Source organism: Solanum verrucosum, unplaced genomic scaffold (genome assembly GCF_900185275.1).
Source record: "Solanum verrucosum unplaced genomic scaffold, falcon-dt-bn FXZP01000080.1, whole genome shotgun sequence".
NCBI classification, from domain to species: Eukaryota; Viridiplantae; Streptophyta; class Magnoliopsida; order Solanales; family Solanaceae; genus Solanum; species Solanum verrucosum.
The window spans coordinates 1,218,824-1,234,171 of NW_026020097.1; the positions used below are offsets into that span (position 1 = coordinate 1,218,824).

Here is a 15,348-nt window from a genome sequence, read left to right on the forward strand (position 1 = left end):
AGAATGAACTCATAGGCATCCTCACTCTCGGAACCATGGAACACATGTGGTTTCAATTTCAAGAACTTAGTCAACATCTCGTGTTCGTTACCAGTCTTAACAGGACACAACAAAGGATGGAAGAAAGCATCAGTACCTACAGTTCCACTCATCTTAGGAACAGTGATAGCAATAGAGGGATTGGCGGGAGCTTGAGTTGCTTGAACTGCGGGAAGAATTCCAGGACCAACTAATCATTTCAGGAAAGACATAATCAGTTAATCTAACACTGGGTCTAAGAGAGGAATACATGTAGTCTCAGCCTGCACCTCTTCCTCTTTCCCAACATCCTCATCATTTTCAACCTTAACATTCTCATCTATCTCTTCATGATGAGCAGGAGGATTCTCATTTTTGAGAACATTCTCAACCAGATCTCCACCGCTAGCGGGTGCTACCCTTCCTTTGCCCCTGCCCCTTGCGCCCTCTACCCCTACCTCGACCACCACCTCTCATTACGGATTCCTCAGCTAGATCATTGGCGGGAGCTGCGGACCTGACACTGTTGAACCTAGTGTTAACCATCTGTGGAAAGAAGAGTGAAGAATGTTAGATACCAATTCAGATCGCCAGATACAAATTGCAATCAAGTTATAGCATGAAAGGAGACAAGAGAAAACAGAGAATTTTCCTAAAGTCCTATAGCCTCTCGAAGAAAAGTACAGACGTCTCTGTACCATTCCGCAAGACTCTACTAGACTCGATTTAGTACACCGAGATCAACGAACCAAAGGCTCTGATACCAATTTTATCACGATCTAGACCGTCGTGATTGGCACCTACACTAACCATTCGGTGGGATAACCATTACTACAACCAAACTAAAAAATTTAACCAAAAACTAAGGCATTTAAAGTTACGAAAGCATGTTTAAATGCAGAAATCAAATAGAGTACCCATAAACTCTAAAACTCTAACAACAACTAACAAAACATTGCGGAAATTATTCCCTAGAACCTGAAAGTCAATGTACCAAAACTCTAACAAGGAACCATAAGTCTAAAGATAATAGGTACAACCCAATTAAACATGTTAATATCTAAAGTACTAATCTAAGTCTGAATAAGATGGACTGAGAAAAATGAGTACTCATGGTAGCCTAGAAGAACTGGCTCACCCTTGAATTTGAATCGATCACTGCTCTTCTAAACGAGGTTTATCAGTAGCCGCTTGAAGATGCCCGGTACTCAACAAAAGAGCTAGTGTTATATCAGTACACAACCACAGTGTACTGGTAGGATCACGCGGCTATTTCAATAAGTTGAACATATACAAGTAATCACATCATAATAAAACAGGCATATACCGAACATATACAATATCATTCATCATTTCAGGATCAATGAACAATTCCACATTCTTAATAATTAATCTATATGACAAGTTAATGGTCCTCTCATGAAACCCATACCCAAACTATTAGTGTGCCGGATCGTGACACCCGTTCCAAATTAGTGTGTCGGATCGTGATACTCGTTCCAATGTGTATGTCAGTACGTGACATCCAATCCCAGTTAGTGTGTCGGAATGTGACACTCGTTCCATTCAACATGCCACAATCACAATCACAAGGTACATTCTCATAATCATACAATCAAGTGTTGATTCATGGCATACAACCAATCTTTCATACTCATTTACGGTTAGTGTGATCATTAGTGCAACATTCACACACATACGTGCATTATAATAAAGTAATTACTAACATACATCGCACAACCATGAAATCACAATCATTACCTACCTCGATCAAAGCTTGAACCCTCTTAAGAAACTTGATTCTTCCCATTCCAGATTCTTTCCTCTTGTTCTTGGTCTACAAACAATCAATATAACGCGAGGATCAATAAACGAGGCCTAATTAACTAGATTACAATCAACACTATCAACCCTAGGCCAAACCCATAATCCTAAAATGCAGCTAGGGCTTTTTCCCACCATCCAAACAGTTCCAAAACCCTTCCCCAACAATAATTAACCATGAATTTACATTCTACCGATCGAAAAATGGATTCGGGGAGTAAAAACCTTACCTTTAGCCTAAAGAATGGTGAAAAATTATCAAGAAGTTACCCTGGTTCGTCTCCTAACTCTTAAGGCCTATTTAAGAGTTTCAAATCCCCATTTCACAACACATCTTCATCCCATGACACTTAGAAACTACACGTTCACGCTAATATCAGTTTTGAGAGTTCTACTCACCCGAATTCAATTCTTTAAAGTCGTACAGGTTCCTTAAATTCTTAGCTATCCACTCATGTAACCAAATTCATAATTAGATCTCTCATTATCTACCAGATCTTACTAGAACTCACTGACTCCAATTTCATTCAAATTTGGACTAGGGTAGGAAATTTCAAGTTACTACCAAAATATTTTTCGGCCCAAAAATTTCCTCGTTGTCTTTCTGTAACAACGGGAACATGTCGTTACAATTTAGCTATTTATTATAGTAAACCCTCATTCTTTTCTTCCTCCTTATTTATAACCTTAGACAGAATTATAACACCATCATTATCACGATAGAATCATTAACCTTCTCTTTCTAACATTACTTCGTTACTAAAAGGACCTTTGAAAAGATATCTCCCATACTCTTTTTAACTCATTACTATCTTATTCCCAACACTTGACTTGATTTCAAATCTTATCATCTCCCCCTTAGGTCTAAAGCTGACACTTGAAGGATATGGACCTATTCCAACATCTCTAACTGGTCTACATCCTCTGTTACTCTAACACTCGGGAGAAGCTTATCTCATGACTACCGAACTCTCCATAAGAACGTACTAATACTTCTTTCTAAGGTGTTTCTGTTAACCTCTTTTGATTACATACCCTCTCGATACACCTCGTAATGCTCTTTTTACTCTTGTGACTTAGCCACACTTCACTACCCTTGTCAAAAGGTTTAGGGTATCTCACTTCTACCACTCATATTTATTGCAACTAATCACCTCAATTTCTCACCTACTTTATGTCAAGTCTTCTAGATCAAATCTCAAGACTAACATCATCACCCTATTGTTGCCATCATTTTGTCAAGACACTCATCTCAAATTCAAGCTTAATGTTTATTACTAAACCCGAATATTAATATGATTTCTCGCTTACTATACTAACTTACAACTACTGGATACAATTTAGAAACACTCGTCCACTAGGAACTTATGACAAGTAGTCAATCCTTACCTCTTAGTCTCCATACTCACAAATTATCATCATATTCGACTTCACAACTTAAGTACTACTTACTCATTTACCGTGCATTATCTCTTAAATAGATCTATCATCTTCTGAATACCATGGGGTTTCCCCCTTCAAAATTCATAAGCCTAGCTTGGGTATACCACCTCATGAATACTCTGCTCGATTATTCAACATATGAATTTAGTCTTCTCTAACACGATGGCACATTGACATCAACTCTATTATAGTTAAAAAAAATATACTATATCTCATCATGACTAGTAATTATTCTTCTTTCTTCTATCTAGAACTCTCTACAACAATATTATTCCTTATTTTAATATTAAGGGAAACTCATCACTTATAACTGACTGGGTGCATGATTGCAATCACATAATCTGCCCCATCAATATCCTATTTCCTTAGATTACTGAACCTCTACATATTTTCCTCTAATTTTGGGCACTTTTACTACTACTGCTCATTATATCGTAATTCATTCTATCTTTTAGGGTGAAAATAATACCCAAGCTCTACATATATAATCCTCTTAAAAGTCTCAGGTGAATAAGGTTTAGGGAAGAGTGTACAACTCGCTTTTAGCTCAAATGCACGATTCATATGAACATGAGTGCATTCCTCTGAAATCAACACTTAACTCACTCATGGGCTTCTCTCAATCCCCTTTTGAGTCTCATGATGTCATCAAGACTCTTGCTAAGAGAAACACATCGATAAAGGATTGACTTTTCTTTTCAACCAGCTCTAGTATGACGGGTAGTCGAATGTATCTGAGAACGAGTATGAATAAATCTCTATGACATAGCTCTATTGCATGATTAACAGTAAGAAAAAAGTGAGATAGTTCCTAAATGTTGCAGCCTCCTAATTATAGATGTGGCGCGCTTTACATCGATAACTAGGACTCAACAGACACGACTTCATAGACACCCTAGGACTCTTGAACTCTGTGCTCTGATACCTAGTTTGTCACGCCCTTATCCAACACCCTCGATGCGGCCGGCACTCTAGAACCATTGTTGGTCCCCAAGTGAACCCTTATCCTGGCTGGCTACAAGCGGCAGACTAACTCAAGCATATAAAAGCTTCAAAACTAAATTCACTTCAAATACTCAACTTTAAAATAATTTGAACAATACTGAATAGATAACTCTAAATAAGAATAATATATTCAACTAGCCATAAATAAGCAACTTAAGTTTTGAAAACATTTAACAAAATAAATGAATATATTTCTGAAACTCTAATGTCTATCTATGAAGCCTCTAAATGACAAAGATGGGAGTCGGGACAAGACCCACGACATCCTAACGAAACTGAAAAGTAAATGAAAAACCCTCCGGAAGCAAGAAGGCTCATCATAGCTAACTGGAACTGTAAGAGGTACAAACGAAATGCCTGTTGATGATTCTGAATACCTATATTTGCATCATTAAACGATACAGGCCAAATGGCTCATTACGTGGAATGTACGAGCATCTAAGGTGAATTCTAAAGCATAACATAAGCTTGAACTGGTGGAATAGAAATATATATACTTACCTCTTCTCAACTCACTCAACACAACTAGACTAAAAGAAAAATAGTTCAACTCAATGATAAGATATTCAACTCAATGAAATAAGGCTCAACTCAATAATAAGATACTCAACTCTAGGTACTCAACTCTGGGTACTCAACTCTGGATACTCAACTCAATATAAAGCAACAATACATATGCATTATATGGAAAGATTTTAAACAGTAGAAAGCAACTCAGTTTGTATGCAAGAATACAAGATAAAATTTTCTTGTATATGAAAATTCAAAGTAAACTATGTGTATATAAGAAAACAAAATATCTCTGTGGAAGATTCTCTAACTGACAACTCTCACTATAAGTTATATGATGATACAGCGTCTTGCCGCACGCTGCTAGGTTAGTCCTATACATTGTCGGGGTATAGTACCTACTTACTAAGTTAATCCACTAGTCTATGCTAAAAAGCATTAAGGAATCATCTAAAAAGTATTACCCTTTTCTACCCATGTTGGCTACACGGTTTGGAGACTTTGAATTATCTTAACTCAAACTCGTCCCCATATCGGTGCTCAATACTACTCCCAAAATTTAACTATCTCATATGTTTAAAAGCATAACTCTTTCTGTGTTTTGAGATTATTACTCAAAAATCTTTCTCTTAAAAGAGATGGTACAAAAACTGCTCAAAACTCTTTTGGAAATCTCAGTTTCATCTCATTTTAAATGTAAAAACATTTACTCATGGGAATACTTAGTTCCTATATATCATTTTTAAGAAAATGAACTCAGCTCTACTCTTCGTCAACTCAATGCTCAAGTCATTAAAATAAGTTTTAAAACAGTTTGTAAAAAAACACTTCTTAAAATAGGGTTCATGCCGAATTATGGACGTGAACGACTCAATTCAAGGTTTTCAAAAACCATGCATAAAAATTAATACTTGGAACTCAACATCTCCAAAACTCAAGGATTCAATGACACTGCTCATCTGAAGAATGCTCAACTCGGAAGGTTCATGCGGAATTATGGGAATGAACTACTCAACTCAAGGACTCAATGATACCTCTCATCTCAAGACTTCTCGACTCATACTTACTTCCTCAAAACTTAGCTCAAATCGACAGTTGATCTCAAAGGATTCACAATTGAACTCAAAGACTTTCTCGAACTCTACTCTTAACTCTTTCTTGAATTTGAACTATGAATTCAAGAGTTATGATTTGTGATATGAAGGATCTCAATAACAATATAGAAATTTGATATTAGGAATAAAACTTTTAAAAGAAATATGAACTCGAGAACTCAAAATCAACCTATCTCAAGAATACTCAAATCTAGGGAAAGTATCCTAGATTATTACTCTCATACTGATCTGAAAGTAGATGTAGGGCATGCGGACGAACTAGTCCAACACTATCATAACCTTACATACCTGACAGAATAAGGGTATTGAAGAATCTTGAAGAAGAACTTGATTAGAAGCCTTGAAACCCTAGCTTGAAGGTAAACAATCAAGAAAACCTTTCTTAAGACTCTTGAAATAGTTTCTTCAAATCTATATGGCCAAGAATTATGATTATTAGTGATTCATAATTGGATGGAGGAATTTGAGTTGAAAAGAATAGATTTCTTGGAGAAAAACTTACCATGAAGAAGAATCTTGAAAAAAAATTAGAAGAATCTTGGAAAGAATCTTGAATGGATTCTTCTACTTTGATTTATCTTGAGGGTTTTGCCCTAAGGTTTGAGGGAGAAGAGAATGATCGATTAAAAGATGAAATCTAGTTGTTTTGATCCTTTTATTAGTCAAGAAATTAGTTTAGGGTTTTCTTGGAGATAAAAAGACAAAAACGACTCATTTTAATATTTTTCCGTCGGCTAATTCATAACAGCACTGTATAGGTTACTAAAATAGTCATAACTTTTACTCAGAAATTGGATTGACACGAAATTGGTGGCGTTGGAAAATAGATTCAAATATCTTTAATTTTATAGGTTATGTCTCACGTAACTCTTTATATTCTAAGAGATATGGTCATTTGAAGTTGATCCAAGTATAATCTTACGTCAAAACTTAATCGATAAGCAAACTTCAAGAACACTTATCAAGTACTCATCAAGAAATTAAATTGATAAATATTTATGGATAGATTCACAAAAGAAACTCATGATTGGCATGTGGTGAACAAACCCGACACTATGGAAGCTTACATACCTCAAAGAACTAGGTTCTTGGAGAAATCTTGAATTTCTTGAACAAACGCTTGAAACTTTAAACTTTTTCTCCTCTTGAATCTTCTTTTTAAAACCCTGAATGCTTTTGGGGATGAATGAAACTTATTCTAATCAGTTTAGACTCCTAAAACCTTACTAAAAAATCTTAAATCCGATTGGGTAAGGAAAAGACCAAAATAACCCTCATATTTTCAGGTAGCTTTCCTTAATTGGGTAGCCCGACTTCAAATGTGCTTATCTCCCTCATACGAGCTCAAAAATTAGCAAACTCGGTGACGTTGAAAAGAGGATTCCAAGTCCTTTCATTTGATATGTTATGGGCCACCTAACTCAACATGTACTGAAGGTTATGGTCATTTTAAGTTGACCCAAAACTTAGATGAACCTAGGAATGACTTGAATGAATTCTCTTTAAATCTTTTTGGAACTCAAGTCCTATATCTAGTGACTTGATCTTAATACTTGAGAAATTGTTAATTCCTCAGTAAATTCCTACTCACCACGAAGGATCATTTGAGACTTAGTTCAAAAAAAATTTAGGGTTGTACAGTTTAAATCCATCATATTGATCTTTTCTTGCTTGTTTTGACCTAAAAGTAATCTAATCATGTCTACTAGATATATTTATATAGCAACTTTAAACTTTGAGATTCAAGTGTTTCTTTTGACATAACTTTTTTTCTATTAAATATTTTGAATTATTATTTATTACAACTTATAAGACTTTTTATATAATTCAAATTTGTAAATTTATTTTAAAATCACAAAATTTTCATGTCGATATTCAATAAAAAGTAAAAAAATATATAAACTCTTGAAATTCTAATCGTGCCACAAGTTCGTAGGAACTTACTAAAAAAGGCTAGGTTTTACCTGGTGGGGTTGTTGTCCCTTTTGCCTCGGAGAGTGAGTGGCAATTTGCGCTCCGCAGTGGCACTCCAACAAAGAAAAAATTACGAATGAGTCCTACACATCACATAACTTTTGGTCAAACAGAACTCTAACTTCAACTTTAAAATATTCAAATAAAAATATATTTTCATGATCAAACGCCTACATAATTACTAATGCTCATGCTTGATAGTCCTGTATGTGATTAGAGTTGTCACAATAGCCAAAGAAACAAATTTAATAAATCAAGATAAATTAATCATAACTATAATTTACTTTTTGGAAAAAAAAAGTCGATGAGAACGTACATGTGGATTAACGGTTTTTTTTGATAGAATTTAATCAAAATAAAGTTAAAAAGCACATACAAAAAGAACAGCAAAAATATAGACATTGTACCTTAAAAGTTGAAACTCTAATCTCAAAACTCTCAAATTAAAGTGTATAATATTGGATTAGTTTCTCTCAACTCTCAAGGTATACCTACATATATATATATATATATATATATATATATATAGATATATATATAAGTGAAAGTATGCATATTGTGTATGTAAACAAAAGGACAAGAAGGAAAAATACTAAATGTAGAGCCATAAACCATAATCCAGAAAGTATAAGTAGATTGTATAAAAGGCAACAAACCATAAAATCAATTAATTGAACTGAGAACTAAGTCAAACTGAAGAAAAAAATGGACTTGTAGTTTGATTTTGCATTGAGAAAAAAACTGACCACTCTTTATTTGATTTGATACTGACATAAAAAAGAAGTTAAATTAATCCAAAACAAACTGACATAATATATAATTTAATGTTTTTATATATAAAATAATATCCATTATAAATTTTTTGTTAATATATTTTAAATTAGTTTATGCATTTCAACGTTTAGATATGTTATTTCTGTTGAAGGAAAGTGACTTTTCGTTCGAAAGAAATAGGTTCTTTACCTATGAATTTTAAGAATCAATAAATTAATATAACTATCAGGAAAAAAGAAAATTAATTAGTGAAATGAAAAGAAAATTTGTCCAATCAAATACGAAGTAAAATTTGAAATCGAGTGAGCCATGATGATGACGACGCGCGGGAGTCTCTCTTCTCAATCCTTTAATAGCTAGGGTGAGTATTTTTACTCAAAAATACAAAAGGTATCCTCTTCACCTCCACTATGGGGAAGAACTAATTTTTATTTTCTCTTCAACTTATTTTCTTCCAATTTCCGATTTCCATTACTTCTCATACTTTAAGCTTAGCCTTTAGTGAAACCCAATAAACCCCTATATGAATGAGGAATGACTATATTATGAAAATATACATAAAAATATTGTGTGATATAAAAATAAGAATTTATCACATATGGATAAGCATGTTTTCCTATGAACTCTTATTGTTAACATAAATTAGGTAAACTTGGTAAATTAATTCAATATCTTTGAAATGTCGAGTTTTTACTTATACCTAGATAACATATGCCACACAAACAATCCTTAACCCCTCTTGGTTCTCACTATTGTGTTCATTTCAGTCATGAACACTAAATAATATCATTAGTGTGTAGAAAACTGGTCTTACACAATTTTTATGAGTTTTCTCTTTGAATTCACTTTCAATTATAAGTAACAATAGTAGTTTTTCATATACAAACCAATGATATTTTTCTTTTGTTTTCTTCCTCTTTATTCAAATTCCTCTTAGTTGTGTTTGTTACAATAACTTTTCAAGGAACATGTTCATTATAGAATGATAATATAAACTTATGGGTATTTTTATTAGTTTTTAGAACTTGTGGGTATAACTATATTTCTGTAAAAGTTTAAATATTTCTCAGAAAATCTATAGTCATACGCGTAAAAAATATGTGTCTTAATTTTAGCATTAATTACTTATTGTCCAAATCATTTACAAAAATCTATTACTCCCATTATTCCATATTAATTCATTTGTGAGGCAATCCGCACTAAATAAGAGAAATATTCAAGGACATAATTTAAATCATATTTTCCACTATTACCCTTTATAAGATTATAATATAATTTTGTAAGTAGTGCAACTTATCTCCTATAAATATAAAACTTCATCAAAGGAAAGGACAAATATGGAAAAAAATGTAAACATCCATCTTGAAGTTTTATAGAAAATATATTATATAAAGTTTCATTAAATGAAAGAGTAAATATGGAAAAAACTTTAAACATTCATCTTAAACTTTGAACAATGAAAAAACCCTCAAAAATTCAATTACTGCAGAATAGAGGGAGTACTAAGTAATTAATTGGGATATTTTAGTAAAATGGTCATGTCTAGAGATTATCGAATTCAAATAACAAATAAAAGTGGGTGAAAAAAAATTGTAGCAAAACATACGAGTTGTGTGTTGTGTTAGACCATTTCAGACCTTGTTTTCTTTGTTTGTCTGTGTGCCGCCTTGGAGCTCAAACGGAACCAAACAACATTCATTAGGCACACATGGTAAAATTCTACTCATTTACCCCATATCTAATGTTTATGTGATTCTGCACTTGTTTTTTTATGGCAAAGGCAGATAATCTTTTTGGAATGATGATTAGCATTGGGATAAAATATCTTTTTCCTGTTTAATTGGAAATATAAAAGGAAAAGTTGTAAATGTGGAGTGTTTAATTTTTTTGAATGTGTTTCATTTAATTCTACTTTATAGCAGAATATTTTAGATTTCTGATTCTAGATTGAGTTTTAATTACAGGATATCTAGTAAAAATATATATTATAAAAATTAATAATTGTTGTTTCGTCAAATTGAATTTGTGCAAAATATCCTTATAGTTCAAGGATAGAAAAAATTTGATACATCTTAAGTAATTTAGATTAATACTTTATTAAATAACTTTTTCAAGGATAGACAAAGTTTGATACTTAGATTATATGCCTCCTCCCAGAACACATATGACCCTCACAACAATCCAATTTCATTCTTGAGTCTCATTTTTTTCTAACAAACACTTGATAATCTTAGCTGATGGGTGGTGTCATCACTCGAGCATTGCAAATCTTTCTCATCAATTACTCATTTGACACATATGGACTTCAACATCAATTGGAACTTATTGCTTTAAGCTCAATAGCACGATCAAGGGTAGAAACCACTCCTTTACAAACCTAATGTTTATGTCCATATAGCCTCTCAATCATATATGTGATCGTCAACAAACCCTAGTTCTTTGATACCACTTATAAACTTGATATGTACATAGAAGCGAAAGGTAAATAATCTCATAAAACATTGAGTAATTCATTAAGTGAAAAGTAAAAATAAAAATATATAACATAATAAAAAACCTATGTGAGGCTACATTAGGAATTTTACGCGATAAAACATGACATGAGTATGGTATAGATGGAACTTCTAAGTCGCACATGAGACAAGACCCTTACAATACCCAAAAACATACAAAAAATGTCTCTTCATAAGTAAAAGTTCCTCAATGATATATAAGACTCACCACAACCAATAGAATGAGTGAAGTGCCTAGAGAGGATCAGCGCCTCCCTGAGAGTTCATATGTGGATCACAAAATGAAGCAGTACTCACATGATGACCTGAACCCAATTATAAAAGAATATAAGTTGTACTAGCACCAACTTATTGCTATATTAAAGTACAAACCAAATTTCTTGTCATGTATTAAAGTGCTTCTTAAGGAGGAGCACTGAAGGTGTTTCAGTCTGGATGAGTTATAAGAATATTCTAGGAAAATAATTTTTTTCCTATCTGTAGTTTACAGATAATACTTGGAATGAAGTGGATATAAGTTTGCTGCAAAAGAGGGATTTATTACATATATAAGGATGTAAGATGAATGAACATGAAAACATGATTTTGTTGATTATGACTTACCTTGTGTAACAGCTGATATTTTCTTTCCTCATTGTTCATTTTGTTGATATGGTAATGTTGATTCTAAATTTCTTGTCTTTTCTTATGAACTTGCAGGAAAAATTTTGTGAAATTTGTGGTGATATAGGTATTCAAGAAGCAATTATTACCTGCTATAAGTGTAAAAATGTTGACGTGCACCAGTAAGTTCTCTATCTCTAAATTTTTAGCATGTAAAGATAGTAAGATGAGCTGAAAGTCATTACTCTCTTATATGTGCTTGCTTCATCACCTCTTGTCATATATATATGTTCTTTGTAAACCTCAAATATTGTCCCAGTCCCAATGCCATTTCTAAGGGAGAAGTTGATCTTTTCACACAACGGGATGTTCCTCTTGAAGGAAATAGCTAGATAGATTATCAGCTTTGCTTTTCTTTTCTTTTTGGAATCTTTAATAGGTATCAAATGTGGAGTAGAACTAAAATCCTAAATGGAAGTAATATTACCTCCTAGGGAGAGTAAGGAATTTTCCTTTTTTGTTTTTCTAAGTATTTATATTGAATCCCGACAAATTTTAGACTTGCATCATGTAGGTCACATAGTACCTCCTACAAATGATTTTTCTATACTCATGTCAGGCTATTATTGTATATTGGGTTTCACCTAAAGAGTACATTGCTTCTTTCATTAGCATGTTGTGGCATATAATTCTCTTAAACACTACTTGTATCTTTTATAAATACATAGTCTTCTTCCTATTCTAAAAAATTCTGCTTTTCTCTTCCTATCAGAAATTGTGTGTCAGGATCTTATGTTAATGCAACAGTTGATTGGTGTTGTAAAGAATGTGATATTGGCTAAGGAATTATGTCTTCATCACATGGACTAGAAATTGTGCAATTCAAGGAATCCTCTGCAATGATTTGTCAGAGTATTTTGCAACCAAGGAAACATAGTCAGTTTCCTCATGGGAGTGTGAATCATACTAACTGGGAAAAGGAGGTAAAGACTGGGAAAGTGAGATAACTACCTATTGAAGAAGCACTTGGTCTTCGATTAGGCATCGAGAAATATGGATCTCCACTGATAAATATTGTCTCCTCAAGAGTTGTGCCAATCGAATCCATGGCAATCATGACTCAAGGACAGTTTAGCAATCCTAGTGTTCAAATTTCAAATTTACTTCCTGAGAAGAGTGCAGTGCAGCGGTCTTTAGGATCAACATGATACACAAAACCTCAAAATCTTCAAAATGCCAAAATCACTAAACAGAGCCAAAAAATAGTACAATTATCTAAAGGTTAAGTTCTCATCAACATCTTTTGTATTCATTAATTGGTTTAATTTGTCCTCTTCTTATACCTCTCTCCTTCAGAAATTTCCTTTTCTATAATTTACTTATGTACTTTCATTCAACTGATGTAACCTATTTTTTGGTCCAGCTGGTTCTACCATTCTAGAGCATAGGAGTCCCACTGTTATGTATGAGAGTCGGATAAAGAATTCCTTTATGGCACACCCTTGTGATCCTGCTCTAGTTCTTTCCTGAAGAATGTACCCTTCATGAATGCACATTAATTTCTAACATAGTTTAACGTAGGGTAAACTGACTTCCAAAATTTCAAATTCAGCAAAACAGTCTTTTGCAAATTTCTCACTACTTACCTTGTGACTTTTTTTAAATCCCCCCTTGTGTGATGCCAGGTGGCCCAAAAAATTAGTTGGGGTGCAAGCAAGCTCTAGGGACGCCATTAGTACAAGTAAAAAGATGAATAGGGGACAGTAAAATATATGCCTAACTATGGGAAAGAGTTCTACCCATAAGTAGTTGCGATTTGTCACATAATGATAATCTGAATAGATACTGGCTAGTGAGACTGTAGTAAACTTGATTACCATTATAGATTAAATCCTTGAGGACTTGAAGCTATTGCCAGGTATGTCATTGTATTATGGACCATCTGAATTTTTTCAAGTATGGGAAACAAGAAACTGTAGGTATGTTGGTTATATGGGAGCTATATATTGTTTATTTTCTAAGAAATTTCAGTTCTGCAACTTAATATGATGTAGCATGCCAAATTATGTGGAACTTTCTATTTATTTCTTTTGACTGAGAAATTGCTTCATGTATTTATTTTTTTGTCCTTGAAACTAGAATATGCCTTTCTTTATGAGTCAAAAAATCGAGAAGTTTCACTTTGATTATATATATATACACACACACATACGCGTGAGCGTGCGCGCACACACACATATATATATACATATATGTAAGAATATCTTTTTTTTACTTGAAGAATTCACACCACTCAACAGGAATACAGGTTTGCTTTCCTATAATAATTAGTCCTTATCTTATTTGCATTTTAGGGGAAGTTTTGACATCTTAGGTGCACTGGAACATGCACTTGAGATATTCAATAATTTTATCGAGGCTCATCCTCCTTGCAGAGTTCGACGTAAGGTGTATGAGTTCTCAGGACTATTGCCCGATACTCTTAAACTAGAACTAGTTCCGCGTGGGGATATCTGGCCAAGTTTATTCAACAATCATTGTCCAGGTAAAGAAGACATTGGATTGTATTTCTTTGCAAGTGGGAGAAACAGGTTAGCTTCTACCCTATATATCTATCTGAAAAGGGATAAGGGTTGCAAAGTAGAAGTGCGCCCTTTCCTAAGAATATTTTTATCAGAAATTGATTTGCATTTCTCATTATATGTAGGTCTGAGAGATATATTGCCCTGGTGGAGTTCATGCGTACCAAGGATTTGGTGATGAGAACTCTTATCAATTATGTTGAGTTGCTTATACTAGCATCCACAACCCAGTGGAATGATTCCCAAAGTACATTTATAATCTCTATGTTCTTTTCTCATTTTCTTATTCCCTTTCATGAATTTTTAGGTAATATGTATATTCAGTTATTCTATGTAGAAGATCAATTTTCCTTTTTATCCATAAGATTATTCCTTTTTTAGTTGGCAATACTTGTTTGGTTCCATTTGAATATAAATGCTTTAATGTGGTAAGTCATCAGGCCAATCTGTAGAAGTTCTGATTGTAAATTGGGGGTTGAAAAATATGTAACTTCGATTGTTTTATCTGTAGCTGTGTGCCTTGAATGTAAGTTCAAATTCAAGAGCTTCATCTCACCATATATATGTTCTTGTAGGATGGAATAGTGAACACTTCATGTGGGGATTATTTTACCGCACGGGATAAAACACAGATGGATGTGCTGAAGGAGGCAGCAACAAAGTGATTGATATGGAGATAGACATGATAGCTGGAGAAGATGTAGGAACGCTGGACATTGTGCTACGCTCATGGTTGTAGATCTGTTCACAACGAGTTTTGTTCATTCAGTTCTATCTTCTTCTTTCTGTTTTAATCTGGCTACTTCTGTCTAACTATATGCGTGCAACTTCTATGTCAATCGTATCTTTTGTTTGTATCATCCGACTCTAGTGTTAGACTCCTTGTACTATTTGTTACAAACACAAATCAACAATTATATTTTATGGTCTATATGTGAGTACTGAGTGATTCAATTGTTGATCTCTTGAATTCCTATTAGACTTATG

The 15,348-nt window shown here is 33.5% G+C and overlaps 1 pseudogene; it reads left to right on the forward strand.

The window, feature by feature from the left end:
• Positions 1-10,900: 10,900 nt before the first annotated feature.
• Positions 10,901-15,100, forward strand: LOC125824852 (uncharacterized; annotated as a pseudogene).
• The last annotated feature ends 248 nt before the right edge of the window (positions 15,101-15,348 follow it).